The sequence below is a fragment of the Dreissena polymorpha genome, chromosome 2 (assembly GCF_020536995.1).
Source record: "Dreissena polymorpha isolate Duluth1 chromosome 2, UMN_Dpol_1.0, whole genome shotgun sequence".
Classification (NCBI taxonomy): domain Eukaryota; kingdom Metazoa; phylum Mollusca; class Bivalvia; order Myida; family Dreissenidae; genus Dreissena; species Dreissena polymorpha.
The window spans coordinates 93,072,618-93,093,395 of record NC_068356.1 but is presented as its reverse complement, the minus strand read 5'-3'; the positions used below and the strand labels follow the sequence as shown (position 1 = coordinate 93,093,395).

Sequence of the window (20,778 nt, the reverse complement as noted above, 5' to 3'; positions counted from 1 at the left end):
CAATACATTTTTGTTTTCTTAAGCCACAAAGTTATTTGGCTGGCAGTGGTGAATTATCAAATTTTTCTCATATTTGAAAATGTAATCTACAGTCTTTTCACTAATAAACGCACCCGATTGAAGCGCAAATTATGTTGGGTGTGTTTATTTTCCAACCCCCCTCCCCCAAGGGATAAACATTCAAACATTTAAAGAATTGTTCATTTGCAAAAATTTCAATGTACAATTGAAAGTATTCATAATAGACAACATATTTTTTTCCAGAATACTGCACCCAATTATAGTGTAGGCTTAAAGGTCTACTGAGGTCATACCAAATAGCAGGTATTTAATATCAATCGCTGAAAAATGGGGAGCGCTTTAACTTTTTTGCACCAATGCATTTGTATGATTTTATTATACATCAGTGGACGTGTTTTTAATAAGGGAGCATTTATTAGATTATAGACAGTATGCTAGTCAATTATTAATGCAGTAATAGTCTGTTAATGGCAATCTTTACAAATGGTATGCAGCTAATGGCAATGCTTCTCTTGTATGGAATTCCAATTCTGTTATAAATATTGATCATGCACTGCCTTATACGCACAAAATGCACAATTTCTAACCGAAACAATTTCATTATTTTGATTGTGAAAAGAGTTTTACCGATAAATAACATTCATACAGGCCATAAAGCCTCAATACGCTATGCAAACAATGCGTAACTTGTTCAAATTCATTTAATTTTGTTCTAACGTCCCACAACTTTTCTAGTGGCATCCTAATAGATTTAAGGGGGCACATTTGCACAGCTCAGCTTAATTTAAACAATTACTGTGTGAAAGGCTAATACATAAATCAATTAATACAATTAAAAATATGTAAATATAAATGACTAAAGGTGATCTTCAAAATGCTCATTGAAGGTTATGTCTTTTTTAAAAGAAATTTCCTATGTTATAAAGGCCCTTCTGGTCATATTCTATGTGAAAACCTTTTGACGACCCTTGGACAAGAGTCTTTGAAAATAAAAGAGAGCTAAAACAAGAACAAGAGGGCCACAGGCCGAAAGGCACTCACCTTCCCTGCAAAAATTTGGTTCTAGAAATTGGAACGGTTCTGGAACTGTTCTAGAACATCAAGAACATTTCTAGAATGTTCCATGTTCATGTTCTAGAACTTATGTTCTGGAATTGTTCCAGAACAGTTTTCTTGAATAATTCCAGAACATTTGTGGAACAAGGCTTAGTTCTGAAACTGTCCCAATAATATACAAGAACATTTTTAGAACATTTCAAGGACAAAATAAGTTCAAGAAATTTCTAAAAAAAAATCTAAAATGTAGTTCTAGAACACATTTAAAACTCTTTAAGAACCAGTAAGTTCTACAAAAGTTCTAATGGGGAATAAAAACACATATAGAACAGGTCTAGAACCAAGGTCTACAATTGTTCTAGATCTACATATTTAAAATAAACTAATTCAGACAATGATAATTTGACTTCAATTTCAAATTAGTAAGTTCTACAAAAGTTCTAATGGGGAATAAGAGCACATATAGAACAGGTCTAGAACCAAGGACTACACTTGTTCTACAATTGTTCTACATATTTAAAATAAATATGTGTAACAGTGTGATATTACCTCCCTTTATAATGTTCTTTCTTAGATTAATTATACATATTGTTTATATATAACGTTGGTGTGAACAATAGTATACTTAGTTTCTAATTGTGTAACTATTTGAAGTATATTGTTGTAGTTAAATAAAGTTTATATATTTTCTTATATAAACTTTATTTAATAATGGAAGTTAAGATCAATCATCCCACCAGTTGGGTAAGGTAATCAGGTTATTATTATTATGAAAAAGAAAAAAAAAAGGTTATTCCTGATGAATAGTTCTCAGTTACAAGTTATGAGGGGAACAATGTCCTAGAACTGTTCTAGAACATTTGTTCCAGACTTACTTGAAGCAAACCTTCAGAACTGTTCTAAAACATTTCTAGAATTGTACTGGAACACACCGACTAGAACTGTTCTGTAATCATACTGAAAATCTACTAGAATTTTTTAGGAACAGTAATGTGTTGTTGAATGTTAAATGAGAATAATTTCTAGAACAATTGTTCTAAAACAGTTCTGGAAATTTATACAAGAACAATTCTGGAATAGTTCTAGAACAATGGTTCAAGATTTGTTCTAGAACAAACCTTCAGAACTGTTTTAGAACTATTTGTTCTACAAATTATTCTCATTTAACGTTCAACAACTGTTCTAAATCATTCTAGACCATTTTAAGGATGATTCCAGAACACTTCTAGTCATTTGTTCCAGTACAATTCTAGAAATTTTATAGAACAGTTCTAAAACGTTTCGCAGGGGCTGCGACCCCAAGAAACTTTACTGTCTCAACAGGTATTGTTACCATGGTTTAAAAAAAAAACTAATACAAACTGCCCAAACAACAAGCAGCAATGTTCTTGAACAAACAACAATAATTTTATTTTTCAACACAGTACAGGTATCATAACAACAAAAGATTTTAGAGTTCAAATAATTTTCAAGATAAGTGGATCAAAATATTACTTCTACAGTAATCAAATGGTTTTACTTAACTTTAGCAACAGTAGGAAAACTGCCCTTCCTCACTTTATCAATTGACCAGAACCATACCTCACTTGGCCCCGAAATTATTAGAATAAATGTTTTGAGCTAGTTTCATGAAGCATCCAAACATTTATGTGTCTCCTTGAGTGTTGACAAGATTTTCTTTTAGCATGCCTAGTTTTTGACCCCACATGACATAATTTCTAACAAGGACTTGTATATCATTGGGACAAAGTTCTGACCATGAGTTGATTTCTTTAATTTGAAACTGACCTAATATTTGACCCAACTTGACCGACTTATCTGAGATATTATTAGGACACTGTTCTGACCAAGTTTTCTTTATGATTGGGAAATAAATGTGGTCTTAAGAGTGTATAAAAGCTTCTTTAAAATTTGACCTTGTGACTGTCCCCCCCCCCCCCCCCCTAAGTGACCCAGTTTCAAACTAGGCTGACATATCATTCGGAAAGAATGTGCTGACCAAGTTTCATTATAATTTGTCATAGGCCTTTAGAGTGTTCACAGGGTTTTCCTTTAATTGGACCCTATGTGACCAAATTTTGAACTCAGATATCATTGGGTAAATTTTCAGGCCAAGTTTTATAAAGATTTGGCAATAAATGTGGTCTCTAGAGTGGTTGCAAGCTTTGCATTTAATTTGACCTTGTGACCTATGTTTTTTACCTAACATGATCCAGTTTCGAACTTGGTCAGCAAATTATTTAGACAAATGTTCTAATGTTCTAAACATTTTTTATGAATGTTAACAAATAAGGCCTCTTAAAGCTTAAAAAGTTTTTCCTTAATTTAACCCTTTACCACTTAGATATGTTTTGATGCATTTGTAGTCCCTGAGAAAGTTACATTTAATTAAAGACCTTTCCTACTAGATTAAACTTTCAAGTTTTAAAGGCTTCATGTCAAACCCTTAGATACTGATGAGCAGCAAACAGCATATAACCAACATGACACAGTTACCAATTGTAACAAAACATTATTGGGGCACATGTTCTGTTAACTCTTCAGTGCTTGAACGAATTTGGAACCGGTCTTTGCAAACAGTTTGGATCCAGATGAGACGCCACAGAACGTGGCATCTCATCAGGATCCACACTGTTTGCTATTCTGAATCTAAGAAAATGCTTATTTAAGAAATTAGCAGACAACATTATAGCAGACCACAAATTTCCTAGCATGCAAAGGGTTAAGTTTTATGAAGATTAGGCAATAAATGTGGCCTCAGTGTTCACATGCTTGATGAAGTGTAAAAGCACCTTGTAGACAGTAGAGGTCACATCTATACCTAAATTCTTCCAAGAAACTTGCTCAGAAAATTGTCCCTAATGATGGCTGGGCAAGTTTGAAATATTATGAAGTCTCTAGAGGTGACATTAATAGCAAAATCTTGAAATGTGATCAAAACATTCGTCAAAATTTTGCTCAATTCAGTGATGTAGGGTCAAAATCAAGGTAAAGTTAAAGAAAAAACTTTTTAAAACTTGGTCATAACATAATCATTGATATCTCGGTCAAATTTTAAACTGGATGATGTGTGGTAAAAACTAGGCCAATAGGGCAAAAAAGCTGTGAACACTCATGAGACAACATTCTTTGCCAATTCCACAAATTTAACCCTTTGCATGCTGGGAAATTTGTCGTCTGCTAAAATGCTGTCTGCTGAATTTCTAAAATGAGCATTTTCTTCAAAATTTTTCAAAGAATGCTGTATGAATAGCAAACAGTTTGGATCCTGATGAGACGCCACATAATTGGTCCTTCGCCAAAAAGATGTTCCAAAGAATTTAGCCCATAAATAAAGTATCTCCAAATTTTTTGCGCGTCTTATAAATAAGACTAAATTGAAAGGCGATTATAGATCTAGCAAAAACTGTAAATTCAAATATATTCAAATAGATTCAAATATAAGTATTATGAAAATAGATTAAACAAACCACTAACCTTTGATCAATCTTCTTGTGTCCTAATTCACAACCAGTCTATTTCATCATTTCCCAAAACCAGTTTAACAACACCCTTGAAATTCACAACTAACCCAAATAAACCAGTTAACCAGTCCCGAGAGAATGGGGTTAACTAAGCCCATCTCCTGTATTCTCATTGACTCCTGACAATGCATAAACTAACACCCAGCCTTGAGGCAGCCTAAAGCCCACAGGCACACAGTTAAATGTCTCCTCTAATCTCTCACAGTAGTTTATCCCCCCCCCCCCTCTTTCCTTTCGCAATTCAGTACAGCTAAGAGGATTGTCACCGACTTTACTGACTTTACTATTGCTGCGTGATTCTTTCCACTCATTCATTCATGATGTTTATCTGTCCCTTGACCTTGTAACAGTTGGTTTGAGATGATTTCACAACACCCTGGAGTAACCCCTAATGTTTAGATGAGCATACATTATCTTCAAGGCTCCAAAACAAATAGCTGAAAAACCTCTGAACAGGAAACAACACTTCTCTAAACTACTAGCTGTTTTTTTTTAAATGTCACTCAACACTTAAAAGCCATTTATTCTTCCCATAAAATTGCTCTGAAAAGTCAGGTAAACATGACTATCAAAGTTCTTCCTTTTTTCGATCCATATTATTTGATACAAAAAACTTACCAATCACAAAAAAAAAAAATTGGGTTCAAAGTGATGAAAAAATGTTGTTTTATGACATACTGATAGTGTGGTTCGGTGAATGGGCCACGCACCCAACACCTGTGGATAAGCATATACAGACCTGACATGGAAATTGTGACACGAGACTTTACGCACATGTATTAAGCCCCGTTTTCCCAAAACGAGGCTCATATGCATAAATTGAACCTTCCACTGCACCAGCAGGAGAGAAATCCCTTATTTTATACAATCAGTTACTTCATTGTGTCCAATATTTCAATGTACAATATATAAAAGGGAGGCGGTCTATAGCATAACAAAACACACAAAACAAGGGAAGTAACTCAAAAGTTTCGACAGAGACTCGGATTGTCTAATGAAAATGAATACCCTTACTTTGTATAGCTCCAACACATAATTCACTGTACATACTGTCACATTCCGCTGAGTAGGTGACATTCCACCACAGTAGGTCAAACTGAAGTGTATTGATCCAAATACACACTATACAGGATGTATGTACACCATCATATCTCAGTTAATAGAATTTTCTGACTAGAAGTTGAGGGCAAATTTGCAGTAAATTATGGTTTCTTATTTACAGCCCTTATCAGTTTAAATAAGACTAAACAAGTCACATGATTTACAATCCTAATATAAAAATAATTTTGTAGAAACCTAGTTTTTATCCCCTGTGCAGGTCTTGAACTGAGACAGAGGGTACAGGAAAAACTGTGGCATCATTAAGGTGATTGAAATCTGTAAAATCCTTATTCTAATCCCATTATATTCACGAAACAAAATACAAACACAAGATTACAAAGACAATTCAATTGTTTTATTTAAATATTGTTGATAATATAACGAGCGAAAGTTTCTTTTTTGTTTTGATTATGTACATCACAAGCTGGGTGAAGGTGCATATATATTAGGAAACCAAAAACTGACTTAAACATTTAACAGATGCGCAGGCTGGGCCAGAGACTTGGCTTACTTAGCACTGGAGCTGACCAGGGGAATCCACGGTCTAATTAACTTTGGAAATGTACATTTTCACTGAGTCATCTTCAGAAGAAAATAGATCAAGAGTTTATTATCAGCACATTTATCAATGTTCAAAGTTAACTCCATGAATACCACACAAGGCAGAAGTTTCGAAGGTCAAAAGGACTGTGTTCTATTCGAACCATGCTCTGTGAAAAGGGGGTTAAATGCATGTGCAAAAAGTGTCGTCCCAGATTAGCCTGTACTCTAGTCTGCACTGGCTAATCTACCACTGTAATGGTTTGTTGTGTTTATTCTTAACAAAAATCCAGTTAAGGCAGGAAAAGAAGCCATAGGAGCCTATGCAGACTGCAAATGAATAAAATGCCTTTTTTTCAGAGCTAGACTGGAATGTATTATGGCTTATCAACATGCGCCAAAAGATTAGATATCCAGTATTTAACATTGAAACTGTAAAACACAGACATACTTTAGAAGATTATTAAACTATAACACATCATTCAAATAATCCAATTATGAAATCAGTTCAGGACACATACTAATTAACTATAAACTTCTGAAACAATGAAATCACATTTTAAGTAATTCAAACAACAGGAGAAAAGTTATAAAACACACATTCTTCAATAATAATGAAACTAATAATATTTCTGGTTTGGCCTAAACGTGATTTTGTCTGCACAGGATATGGTAAACCAGTAACACATTACATAGCCCCCCTTTTACCCCAATGGGTAATATTTTATGAATGAAGTTACCAGTCCATTTATTCGAGCCCTGTAATGTAACCACATTAGAGGTATCTTAGCTTTATCTCCAACATCTTAACCACAAAAAAGAAAACAGAACAGAAACAAATCTTTAGAAGGTGTTGGCCTCACTTTTTACTAAAAACTATGTAATTGATAGCCATTTAAGTTAAATATTTTGATTAAAGTCGTCATTCTTGTTTGATCCGTAAACTTAAAATCTCTGTCTTCAGATAAATTGTAAAATATACTTTTTTGCAAGGACATGACTTCACATGTCCTCAATTGGTCATGCAAGCGGGTAATGAACACCGCATTCCATTTAAAAAAGCTTTGACAGATAAGGTTATTTAAATCAACATACACTCATGAATGGGGAAAACTTTTAGTTCGCATTAAGTTTGGATAACTACGTACGCATGAGGTAACACATTACCACGGCCTTTAAAATCGCTGAAACAGCGTATGTTCTTATCGCCCGCAGCACAAAATATTCTGTCCATTCATAAAAAGAAACCTTTAATTCCACTCCAGAGTTTTGACCCCGATTTAGTAGTCTGTCAAACTGAAGGCAGACCATCTTAAACTGTCAAGTGAAAAGCCTGCCACTAGCTAAACCTTTAAATCCCTGCAAAAATGTTGCCCTGTTAAAGCGACGGGTCTTTCATGTTAGGGCTGGGTTGGCCTCTGTCAATGCTTTGTAGTGTTAAGAAACCATGGCGATAAAAGTTTATAAAAACAATTTGTGTATGTGTATTTTAGGAAAGATTATATTTGAATACAATAAGTGTTCCGGACAGCTTTTACTTGTTTAACCCTTTGCATGCTGGGAAATTTGTCGTCTGCTAAAATGACGTCTGCTGAATTTCTAAAATTAGCATTTTCTTCGATTTTTTTCGAAGAATATTATCAGAAAAGCAAACAGTTTGGATCCAGATGAGACGCCACGTTTTGTGGTGTCTCATCTGGATCCAAACTGTTTGCAAAGGCCTTCAAAATTCGGTTCCCGCACTGAAAGGGTTAAATAGAAAAATATGCATAGAATTTATGTTTTATATTTATAGATAATACCTTAAGTTACATTGACTTTTGGACTGATACTTTTGACACAAAAAAGTGATAAACATTCATATTTATTTTAAATGTTATATTTGATGATTTAAAAACTGTCAGGCATTTTTAACTATTTAATATGAAACTTTATATTTCCATTACCTTTATATGTAGCACAGAGAGTGATGACAAAAATAATTATTTTTATAAAACACTAAATTACAGTAACAAACACTTGCTCAAGTTCATGAAGTTATTGCTAGGTAACATACAAATATCAGCTTCATTTTCACTCAAGCAAAATCAAACCATTAAAAAATTCATTTAATCATAGAAGCCTGACTTTTACAACTTTGCCATTCCCTGCAAATAAGAATTGCTTGTAATTTGAACGACTGACTATGTGTACCATTTAAAATGCACTTAAAGGCAATTACTCACAGATTTGGAATATTTTTTTGGCGTAGCTGTATACGCTAGCTTTTCACCTTACCTGACCTTTGTAACTGTCCAATAAAATTCAAATAAAATAGGTCAGAATAAATACACTTCATTTATCCCATAGGCTGATTTGAGCATACGACCAGAACATTGGAAACATGTCCGCGTCTTTGTAACACTGTTTTACTGTGTGTTCAGCATGAAACAATTTTATCTCTAATGAAAAGGCTCAATAGAAAGAACAGTTTTACACTCAATCTCGACATCAATACAGTTTGTGCTTGCACCTTTTATTTTCAGAGGATTGCCAGAGCGAAAACGTTTGTACTTAAAGGCTATGTTCTCATATTTAGTACTAACTTCCATATTCCTGTAAACATGTTAACATGTAAAAGTATAAAGAGCAGTGGAAGGGAGGCCTCACTTTAATGCATTGCATGCAACCCGCGAGGTATCAGGATCAGTTCGCGGCCAGTGTGTGTGAATGTCAGAGTTTATATACAGGTCATTGCTCCGTCTTCACAACTACCTTATGTGCTGACCGGAGTTCGCGGCCAGTAAAATAATCGTTATATAATAAAGACGCTATAGCGTGAACTAGGTGAACTGGAATTTTCTTTAGACCAGAAAGATGTTAAATGACGATATCCAGCGATATAATTATCATATGGTATGTCAATAATAGATTCTTAATGTGTTTTCAACAATACCATGATAAATATTATTTTTAATTAATTTAACAAGAATCATTCCACCATATTGACTAATGTATTAAGCATGAGCGTGATGATTCTCGATACTGTTAATATTCAAATCAAATAGCAATGCCCGACAAACCACTAAAACAGGTTTGTTCGAAGAACACTCGTATAAATATTTAAAATATGTACGGATAGTTCGCGTGTGGCCGGTTGACTCATATGTTATAATTTCACTTCCATTCTTCTTTTGGTTTTCTGTTTTGTATCTATAGGTTTATGACCAGCAATATGTAATAATGTAAAATAAGCCGCGAAAACTCCGCATAACATCCCGTACTGCGTGTGATGCAGCTAAGAACTGCACAGAAAAAGACATTCGCTATCCTTGATCTCATTCATTGAACTCTTTACCTTTCATAAACTCCAACCACAATCAACGCCGTATATCTTTTTTAAAGATATTTCTTGTTAAGTATGTTCAGGCATTTCTTGAATTGCCAAAGTGTATTACATATTACATTTTTCTACATTAAACTTTAGAGCTCCATTACAATTATAAGAAAATAATTAAAAAAGGAATAAAAGAAAAAAGTTTGTCCTGCATAGGTCTCAAACCAGTGTCCTAAGGATTTAACGACTATTGCCTAATCCAGTTCGCCATCCTGGCTGTTATATCTGTAAAAATATTTTTAACTTCATATAAGTGATCAACGTGTTGCAACAACATTTAACAATCAAAGCGCTGAAGGCACTGAAGTTGTTCGCTGTTGTCGTCCTTGATTAGCTTGTGCGCATTGCACAGGCTGATCAGTGTGCACAGGCTAATCTTATTTGACGTGCATTAAGCCCCGTTTTCCCTGAAAGCAGCCAATATGTACAGATTTCAATGATAAACACTAGACTGGCCAATGTCGTCTTACAAGCTGGTATATACACTCACTGCTAGAGCAGAATCATTTGTCGTCTGCTGCAGACAGGCAGCGGTTATCGTCCCTAGCAGAGTGAGTTGCGGTTCTTACCGTAGCTAAGGCTTCTAAGCACATACTGATTTGAAAAATATGCTCTGTAAATTTAGTCGGCCGCTAATGCGTCCAACTAAAAACTACACAATCATTCCTAAATATTACAGTGTTTCGCATTTGTAATGAATTAAAATTTCATCAATTTCACATGATGAGAAGTCATTTACGAAGTGATATTTTTAGTATAAATATCAGGGCTCACGCTGGGCTCAAATTTTAGGGAGAAGTGACTTCTCCCTGGACACTGATTTAGGGAGAAGTGAGGAGACTTTAGGGAGAAGTGGAGAGACTCGGACACAAGGGTTTGCGTGTAGGGGGTTACAACACACATATATACATGTGTATCACATTATTGCAGTATACCACTGTAGTATACATAACTAATAACTATAAGTTTACTAGCTCTATATTCAATCCATTTTGATGTATATATATATATATATATAGTCCATTCTGTGTATGTAATAAAAAAATGTTCCCACGTCGAGATGTGTTGCGGTGTAAGTGCGGGATGTATAACTGTGAATGAACCATCCTTTTTCTGGGGATGGGGATTTCATAGTATGTATGTCTCGTTCTGCACCGTAGCTAGGCGCACACGCCGAAGTCTCAAATGGGAATATGTATGTCTGTCTGTGTATCTGGTTGTTCACACACCTTTCTCCCTATATATATATATATATATATATATATATATATATATATATATATATATATATATATATATATATATATATATATGATATTATAAAGACTAAAGTAATTCGAAGAAAAAATGTATATGAAGCAGTAGCCAACATAAGCTCAGACCAGATAAATATTTATGTTTGAAATATGACATTTAACATATGCTTTGTTAACTATTATTTGTTATTTTTATAGTCTTTCCAATTTCAATATCTGATGAATACAATTCGAAATATTATAAACCACACCGTCCGTATCACCCCATGTCAACTTCTAAAATAAATTATAATCGACGAAAAATAATGTATCCAAAAACGACCGTCCGAAAAATTGTACGCGTTTTGTAAATGAACTAAAATGTGCATATCGTTTGACTGCATAAAAGAAAACCAGTAGCCTAGCAAATACGTAATTAATATACAATTTAATTGACATATTGCTTTACAATAGCATAGTTTGTCGCTAAAAAACAACTTAATGTAATTATCTTTTTATCAAACGATAATTGGCAGAAAGGTGTAACATCTTCGACATAGATCTAATTATTTAATTATCATCCTTTTGTTAATTCAGATCGATAGTCAGTAGAAAGGTGTAAAGTGATCAGCTTAGAAATAATTTATTTATTGTTACGCTCCTTTTTATTTGTTTATCTTTAAATATGACGCTTGCCATCGGCCGTGTTGGCAGACGACAATATCAACTGTGTATTTCCAACTAACTTTATACAGCGTCTGCGCATGAATTACCAAAAATTATGTGTGAGCGAACTCAGTGTTGATTGGCAAGCTACAATGTGACTTGAACGCTGACTTGATGAATATCTATCACCGATTGGATAAGTTCGGAAGTTGGGAGAATCGGGTGTGGGGTTTAAATTACCTGTCGCTTAATTGCGACAAGCTCCAGGGTGCAACATTTTGCTGTGTATTGAAAATTGAATCAGACCTTGACATCGAGAAAACCGGATGTAAACAAATTCCAGTAAGAGGGAGACTGGATTTCGCTTTTTATCTACAATTTCTTTAGTTTTAGGCGACATTTTGCGTAAGAAAGCGACACAGTCGCTCATGTCGCCCTCTTGCGCGAGCCCTGAATATACTATTTAATGGTATTTTGCTCCCTGATTGAAAGTGTTCTTTTATTTTTGAATTTATGACACAAAATTGGAACATTTTTTACAACCCGTAAACGAGTCACTTTAATTCGAAGGTTGAATGAGGAACTCTATTATCGTCTTTACTTCTCTATTTGTTATACAACAGTTTCATCATCATGGTAAACCCTCGTAACTAATGCATCAAACGCAATCACAAATTCTCTTTGCCCATTTCTGATTGCATTATCACTTTCGTTTTCATATAATGCGGGATTGGCAAATCAATTTCTAAATCAAATACCTGAACTAGGAAGTTAAGGACATGAAACTCATGTTGAAAACTGCTGACTTGCATTTTCATTCTTTAAAACTTACTTTTGCCACCAGTATTTAAAAGGAGACATTTTAGTAACATCCAGTACATGACAGAATTATTCCCCTTGTAAATTCGCTTATTATGCATCATCTGGATAACACATTAGTTATGTACATATTCAAAACAATTGGGTCGTGCTCTGTGAAAAGGGGGTTAAATGCATGTGCGTAAAGTGTCGTCCTAGATTAGGGATGACCCTTTACACCTTTAATTAATTTTTGATAAAAGAGACTTTCTTGAAACGAAAATATCCTCAAAGCTGGCGTCCCTGATTTGCCTGTGTAGTCGCAAAGTACCGACACTTTACCCACATTCATTCAAACCCCTTTTACACAGAGCAGGGCTCAATTCCTTAATAATCCTGCTTGGCCAATAAAAATGATTGCTACTAATTAGTTAAAATATTATAAGATGATAAGTTAAGACTCAGTTAAAAAGTTTGCCCCTTTTGCAGTTGTGGGGTCAAAGGATAAGGTGTTAAGCTATATTCATTCTAGCCACATACCTTATATGGGCATTGCATGGTCCTGAAATCCAGTCTACGGCCATTCTCCCCCAACCTCTGATTCAATTAGGGCAGTTTTCAGTTACAGGCATACATATGTGCACTTAGCACTTGTTAACCATTTAACCCAAGAAAAGTGCAAGTTGGTTAACTGACCACCTAGATAGGACTAAAATACTGCTGAAAACAGCGAAAAACCTTACAAAACCAACAAGCAAATATGGATACTTCAATATGCTGTACAGAGAATTCAAAGATTGAGTTTGTATGGCCTGACATTCAAATAATACACTTTTTCCCACACTGACGGCTATTAATAATCATAGTACACCTATGGGAAAGATATTTTTCTGTCCATCAGCAACACATATTGTATTTCTGTGGGAGAGACCATGGTAATTTAGCCCATAAATTTCTCATTTCAACTTTCACAATCACGGGCCTTCAATAAAAACTGTTTTTACAACCACTTGAGTGAAATTTATAAGTCATATTTGTTATCTAGAAAGAATGCCAACAATTTTTCAACTGAATATGAGTTTAAACATGTCATTTTTTTAAAGACAAATTCAGAAATATATTTATTTGAATAGCATATATAGCATTTCTTGTAGAGGCAAGTTGATAATAACTTAGTATGGATTAAAAACCCACATTCCTAATATTTTATATATTTTCTCTTCAATACTGAATTAACTCATATACCTGAATTTTCCCCTAAAATGTAATATTATACAAAGCAATCTGATCCAAACAGTAAAATAATTCATTAAATACATATCCAAGTGGTAAAGGGTTAAATACATATCTAAGTGGTTAGTGTTAAAAACGTATTTAAGTGGTAAAGGGTTAATATCATGTATGTTCACGTATAATTATTGGAGTACATGTAATATTATTGGAGTACTGTATATCTGTGTGATACATGTATCATTTATAGAGTACCCTATCTATGTGTGAGGCTTTGCATAATGTAACAGGACTAATGTACAAAAGATAATGCAGTCTCTCAACCTTAAAGCCAGCCAAGTTGATGTTGGTATATTTTCCCATTTTTTTTATGTCGCAAAAAGTGTTTATGAGTCAAAATGTGTACGTATTTATGCCAGATGTGCAAAAAAATTTGGTCAAAATCGGTCTAGAAATGCCCAAAATCAGAACAAAGATAGGGCTTTTCAATTTCTGTCCATGGACAGAAATGATCTATATTTAAACACGCGCGGGTCACATGTAAAACCACGTGATTTGCTCGAGGCATGGACTGAAGCATGAAAATAAAAGCACAGACTCGGAGCACAGGAGTTGGGCGCGTGGCCAAGTCACTTAAACACTACCAATATGTCATACAACAACTTTTTTTATCATTTTGACCAAAAAATATGATATATATACACACAAACACACACAAGGTAGTTATCTCTTGACACAGGAAAATCACCTTCTTCAACACTTTCTTAAGCCATTAAGTGCCTAAATGGTGGTAGATTTTCGTAAAATATGTACCATTTTGTTGGGAAAGGTTGCCTCGTGACGAACAATGACCACAAACGGCTACTTGCCAATATAAACTACAAGACAAGGGACAAAATTGTCACAAAACCAGGTTTTCATTGTGAAAAAAAAATCTGATAAAGGGAGAAAACTCAAACTGAACTTTTGAAATAAACAAACAAAATTAACCCAATTTGTAAGTTTGTTTATAAAAAAAATCTATTTTTAGTCGTGGCGACCTTGACATTGGAGATATTGACGTGATTCTTTCGTGCGACACACCGTCCCATGATGGTGAACAAATGTGCCAAATGATTTTAAAATCTCACAATGAATGACATAGTTATGGCCAGGACAAGCTCATTTATGGCCATTTTTGACCTTTGAACTCAAAGTGTGACCTTGACCTTGGAGATATCGACGTAATTATTTCGCGCGACACAGCGTCCAATAATGGTGAACAAATGTGCCAAATGATTTTAAAATCTGACAATGAACGACATAGTTATGGCTCGGACAAGCTCATTTATGGCCATTTTTGACCTTTGAACTCAATGTGTGACCTTGACCTTGGAGATATCGACGTAATTATTTCGCGCGACACACCGTCCAATGATGGTGAACAAATGTGCCAAATGATTTTAAAATCTGACAATGAACGACATAGTTATGGCCCGGACAAGCTTGTTCCGCCAGCCCGCCAGCCAGCCAGCCAGCCAGCCAGCCAGCCAGCCAGCCCGCCCGCATTCGCCAATCTAATAACCAGTTTTTTCCTTCGGAAAACCTGGTTAAAAACCTGGTTAAAAACACTTATCAAACTCGTAGAAATGATAGGTTGGCTCTCGTCTGACCGAACGTTTAGTGCCGATTTTATCAAGAGTAAAAGTATCGAAATACCCCAACTACGAACATAATCCGCAAGTACAATAAACAAATACGACTTTATCAACTAACAACACAGATTTGTCTTTTGCCCACACCAAACACTAATATAATCATTATGTTTGAATGTTTATTTCAATCGTGTACGATGATCCGTCCTTCACCTTACACTATTTATCCAACTATTGGTTCCGCGCCTCAGAGTTACCAAATATCTGAAACCGAGAATCGTATTTAACTTGAGCGTCTGATCGGCATGGAGCTCGACTCGAAATTACCTATAACAAATTCCCGATTTACCACGATTTCGACGTTATAACGCAAAAAAGGACAAATCTGTGTTGTAAGTTAATACACTCGTATTTGTTAATTGTACTAATGAGGATTATGTTCCATAGCTGTGATATTTCGATAGTTGAATGTAGGTGATTTTCCTGTGTCAAGAGATACCTACCTTGTGTATAAATAATATAATATATCATAATTTTTTTGTCAAAATGATGAAAAATGTTGTTTTATGACATATTGATAGTGTTTAAGTGATTTGGCCACGCGCCCAGCACCTGTGGTTTAGTAGTCATTCTTTGTTTTGAAAAGCGCCGAAGTGGAAATCAGGAGAAATTGGTGCTCACGTGACCCAAGGCATGTATACGTCACAGGTTAATAATAGTCTAGATGATTCTGTTATGTGCATGATTAAGTTTCGTATCTTTGATGCTTTTGGCATTTTTTGGCACAATTTTTGCGAAAATCAGCATGGAAGAGTTAAGCTATAGAATGTATCTTACGAATATTGATCAATTCTGGTCAGTTGAGAAAACCAAATTGTTGTGAGAAATATCAACTCGGCTGGCTTTAAGAATTCCTTATATTCAAGGCATACATCAACTATAAGGCCCATTAAATACAATCATGTGTTGCCAGAAACCAGGCCTTGCGCTTCCATTGGCCACATTAGCCAATGGCTACAAATTAGCAAAGTTGGCTTAACAAATTGTATTTGGCTACAGCTTTTTCTTCATAAAACCTCATACAATCACCAAAATAAAAATAATTACTATGTTTAAAGGTACTTTTGGCTGAAGAAAATGTTCAGCAATTGGAGGCTAAGAAACACTTTGAACATTTCCACCCACATAGTTGATTTGGTCTACATCTAGAAAAAGTCAACATTTTTAACATAAAATACAAGTCATCCATGAAGAAATTTGATATAAATTGCTAATGTGTAAAATAATGATCCTTTTTTAACAATAATATAGTTGACCACATTTAACCCCTCTTAAAAATAAGTATGTGAGGCAGGAATTTCAATTGAAGCAGATTCCTGCTTTTTGATGCAAGCATTTTGCAATTTTGTCACTTTTGACTCCTCCAAATTATCTTTCTTGCATCATGTTGATGCAAATTATACCATGAAACTAAAATAATTTTTTTTTTATTATTACACAAAATGTAGTTTTAAGTTAAACAAGATATATTAAAAGTTATTATAACAAAGCAATATTTGACTCCTCCATTTCAAAAACTATTGAAATCCCTGTGAGGAATTCAGATTTCACAGAAAATGATCATAATATTTGAAATTAATCCGGTATGGGGATTTTTGCTTGTCATAAGAATGGGAGGAAATACTTTATTTTTGTGGCTCGAGGATGCAAATCCCTTGATAAATGGTATAATCCAAAAACAATCATTTATTAAGTGTAGGGTAATTGTTTTTATGCATTGAAATTCTTCTCATTGATATCTATACACCCATGAAATTTCATGTTGGAATCTTGTAGCAAAAAATTTCTGAGATTTTGCCCCGAAAAGTTACATTATATAAAAGAAAAACAAAGGACAATAACTCTTATTTAAGTGTAGGGTTATGGTTCTTGTGCATGAAACATCTCCTCATTAATATCTATACACCCATGAAGTTTCATGTTTATATCTCAAATTGTTTCTGAAATATAATAGCCCTGAAATGTTTGACAGACAAACAGACCAGACGGGCTGAATGACATACAAAATGACAGACAGACAGAATGAATGACAACCCAAACTCTATACCCCTCAGCCTGTGGCGGGGTTGGGGGATAAAAAACTGCAGCAATTTTATTCACATAGCAGTGAAATATTTTTTCTTCAAAGTTGTGCTTCCAAATTTTGATATATCAAGTCCAAGTCTATTTTATAACATAAACTCATTTATGCCTAGCGTCTAGAAAAAAGGCCTTGGCAAACAGCGTAGACCCAGATGAGATGCCGCATGATGCGGCGTCTCATTTGGGTCTGCGCTGTTTGCTTAATTTCTGTAAGAAATATTCTAAATATAGAAATAAATATACCAGACATCCCTAATTTTGGAAATATATTGATCCAATTTAGAAGGATGGGAGAGTCCACTAGGTATAAATGAGTTAATAACATCAAAGGGGGACCAGAATCACCTGTCCATCTGTTGCCCTAATTATTATCGAGTCCCATTGAACATTTCTCCTTTCCTACACAATACAGTGTTACAGAATTTAAATGCCAACCCAACCATATCTAAAAACCTAGTTTTTATCAATGAACAGTAACATGTAGAATTTCACTCCTACATTAACTGCAATTTTGTATGTGTGCCCCCCAGCTGTTACTGTGTCTGACGTCTGTAAAAAAACGTTTCTGTGGTGTGGAATAAGGGGATTAGCTAGGCATGTTTTATGCAAAAGATATAACTTTGCATTCATATTGTCATAATAATCTACTTCAATAATTAAGCTTTGAATGATACAGTTGAACATACCAGACAGGCTTTTGAACAACCATTATTGAAATGAGCGTCGATCTGTGAAAAGGGGGTTTAATGCATGTGCGTAAAAGTCGTCCAGATTAGCCTATGCAGTCATCACAGGCTGATCAAGGACGATACTTTCCACCTAAACTGGATTTTTGCTAAGAAGAGACTTCCTTTAAACAGAAAATACCCTCAAAAGGAAAGAATCGTCCCTGATTAGCCTGTTCAGACACTTTAAGCACAAAAAAATACATGATTTTATTATCAAATTTTAGGTACTTTTTCAAAATAAATAAATACTTTAAAACTATAGTAAGAATGCATTATATTGATAGTCAGATTGCTCAATTGTGGTCAAAGAGAATTGAAATTTGTCTTAATTTTAAAACTATTTATAGGACTTCTTGAAATGCTTTTGAGTCTATTTCCTGGGTAGAACCAGTACTTGGTGTCTTTGGGGAAGAACTTAAGAACTCTCCCACAAAGGGACCTCTTGACCCACCGGTTGCTAGGCAGAAACAACACCCCCTTTGCTTAGGCAATTTATTTGTTTTGATGTCATCAAAAACTTCTACCCCTTCTCCTCCTCATTTTGATATTTTAACCAGAATGTGCTTTTTAAAAATTGATTTGTCAAAATCCCTCATTTATTAGATGGCACAGATACAGCAAATATAATGTTGAACCTTTAAATCGGACAGTTAAAGGGGTATCAGACTAAAATAAAAAGCACACTCGAGCATCCAGTCTCGAGAATCTGCGAGCCTTCATGTTGAAAAGCTGCATGTTTTATCATATTTCCAAGCTCACAACATTCTCATTTATGAAAGCGTACCTTTCTAAGCGTCTGACGAATACATCCGTTCTGACCAGTTTCAATGCCGTCTGGTGACAAACTGTTTCTGACCAGTTTACATGTTGTCTGGTCACAACCTGAAATACACATATTATGGGCATCAGACTGCTTTTTGTTTGGATTAACACTTTGCATGCTGGGAAATTTGTCGTCTGCTAAACTGTCGTCTGCTCAATTTCTAAAAATAGCATTTTCTTCAATTTTTTTCAAAGAATACTATCCGCATAGCAAACAGTTTGGATCCAGATGAGACACCACGTTCTTTGGCGTCTCATCTGCATCCAAACTGTTTGAAAAGGCCTTCAAAATTCGGTTCCCGCACTGGTAGAGTTAATGGCAAAATGCCAATCCTGGGATACTGATTTTATTGGTATAAATGTGTCTCTTTACAGTTCCTTCTTCAGACAAAAGCATGTGAGGCAAAAGTGATCAAATTCTCAGCCACCCAATACCTTTTCCATATAATATACCTTTGAAATGCATAACCTGAGTCTTTACAATAGTCCTTAACCACAAAATACAGGATATTCTAATAAACAAACAAAAATCAAGGATATCTAAACTCTGAAAGTCTTTGTTCATAATACTCCGGATATAAAGGAAACTCAATGTCATTAAAGCTCTTACTACAGACAACTGGCATAAAAATGCTTCACATCATCAATTAAATCTTTCAAAATCCTGCATGAAAATAGTAAATTTTCAATCTTAACAAGTTCACTTATAAGATTAATATAAGCTTTAAAACAATTTTTGTTAACTTCATTTACACACAATAGGTTAATTAAGTTTTCATTATAGATATGTAAAATCCAGGCAAAAATATCCCCAGCGCATCATTTATATAATTTTCAAGATTATACAAATAACTCTATTATAAACATAATGTTAAATGTGCAAACAAAAATACCAAACAACCCCACAGTAGACAGGATGGTTAGGAATTCAAACAATTTGAAAATGACCCCAGGCGTTTGTAATACACTGGTGAAACCTAGTACAAGCACATTCTTCATGCCTGGACTATTGGGTTTCATAACCGATTTCATCCAATACTAAACCAAAGTTATTCTAACAAATTCTCCCACAATTTAGACCAGTTGACCATAAATATGTACACCAAGGTCCACTCAGAAATCTGATAACCCAAACAGTTATCTCCAACAGTCAACTCTTCAAATTTCTACTAATGAAGATAAAAAAAAACTTACCTTTTCATCCAAACCTACTTCAGAAGAGTTTTCCTGGCTGGATTTCACAGATTTTCATTCAAACTGTGGCCTGAAATGATTGAATCAGACCGCTAGAGCTCTGTAATCTAACCATAGCTGTGAGAATACGCAAATGACCAGCTTAACTACTTAATACAGGCTATGGAATGAATGGAATGCGAACTCTAGTGAAAACCCGCTCAGTAGATACACTATATACATTCAGACTGGGTGTATATACATCAAGATACCTGCGAAAAACTACAACAGCATTAAGAAATATTTTTTTATAACGTGGGGACACAGTAATAAGCCTTCTCTGTTAGACAAAATATTATTATTGATTGTAATGACTATTGACTATGTTTCGTAACCACGCAATCATGTACACCACATGTTACATGTTGGTGTTAATTAGAATGTATAGAAACAGGATTACTTCAAAAGTTAACAGACAGAAAGTCACAGGTTTTTTGTGAGACAATTGTTTATGGTTATACCCAAAGAATGGTCTCAAAAAGAACACAGAAGTGTTTCAAAATTCTCGTAATGATAGTATTTAACGCATACTCCATGCACATCAAAGCAGCTGTTTAGAAGCAATATTTCCCTGAAACTAACAAGCAGTAATATTGAATTAAGATTCTTAATTGTATTTAGACGAGAGACCAAACGCGCTTTTGCCCATATGTTTGTCCTGCCACGTATGCT

At 34.6% G+C, this 20,778-nt stretch overlaps 1 protein-coding gene across 1 annotated transcript in view; it reads left to right on the top strand.

The window, feature by feature from the left end:
* The window catches only part of LOC127868077 (uncharacterized), a 361,273-nt gene that overhangs the window by 96,079 nt on the left and 244,416 nt on the right, over positions 1 to 20,778 (top strand). The gene's annotated exons all lie outside the window — the stretch shown is intronic.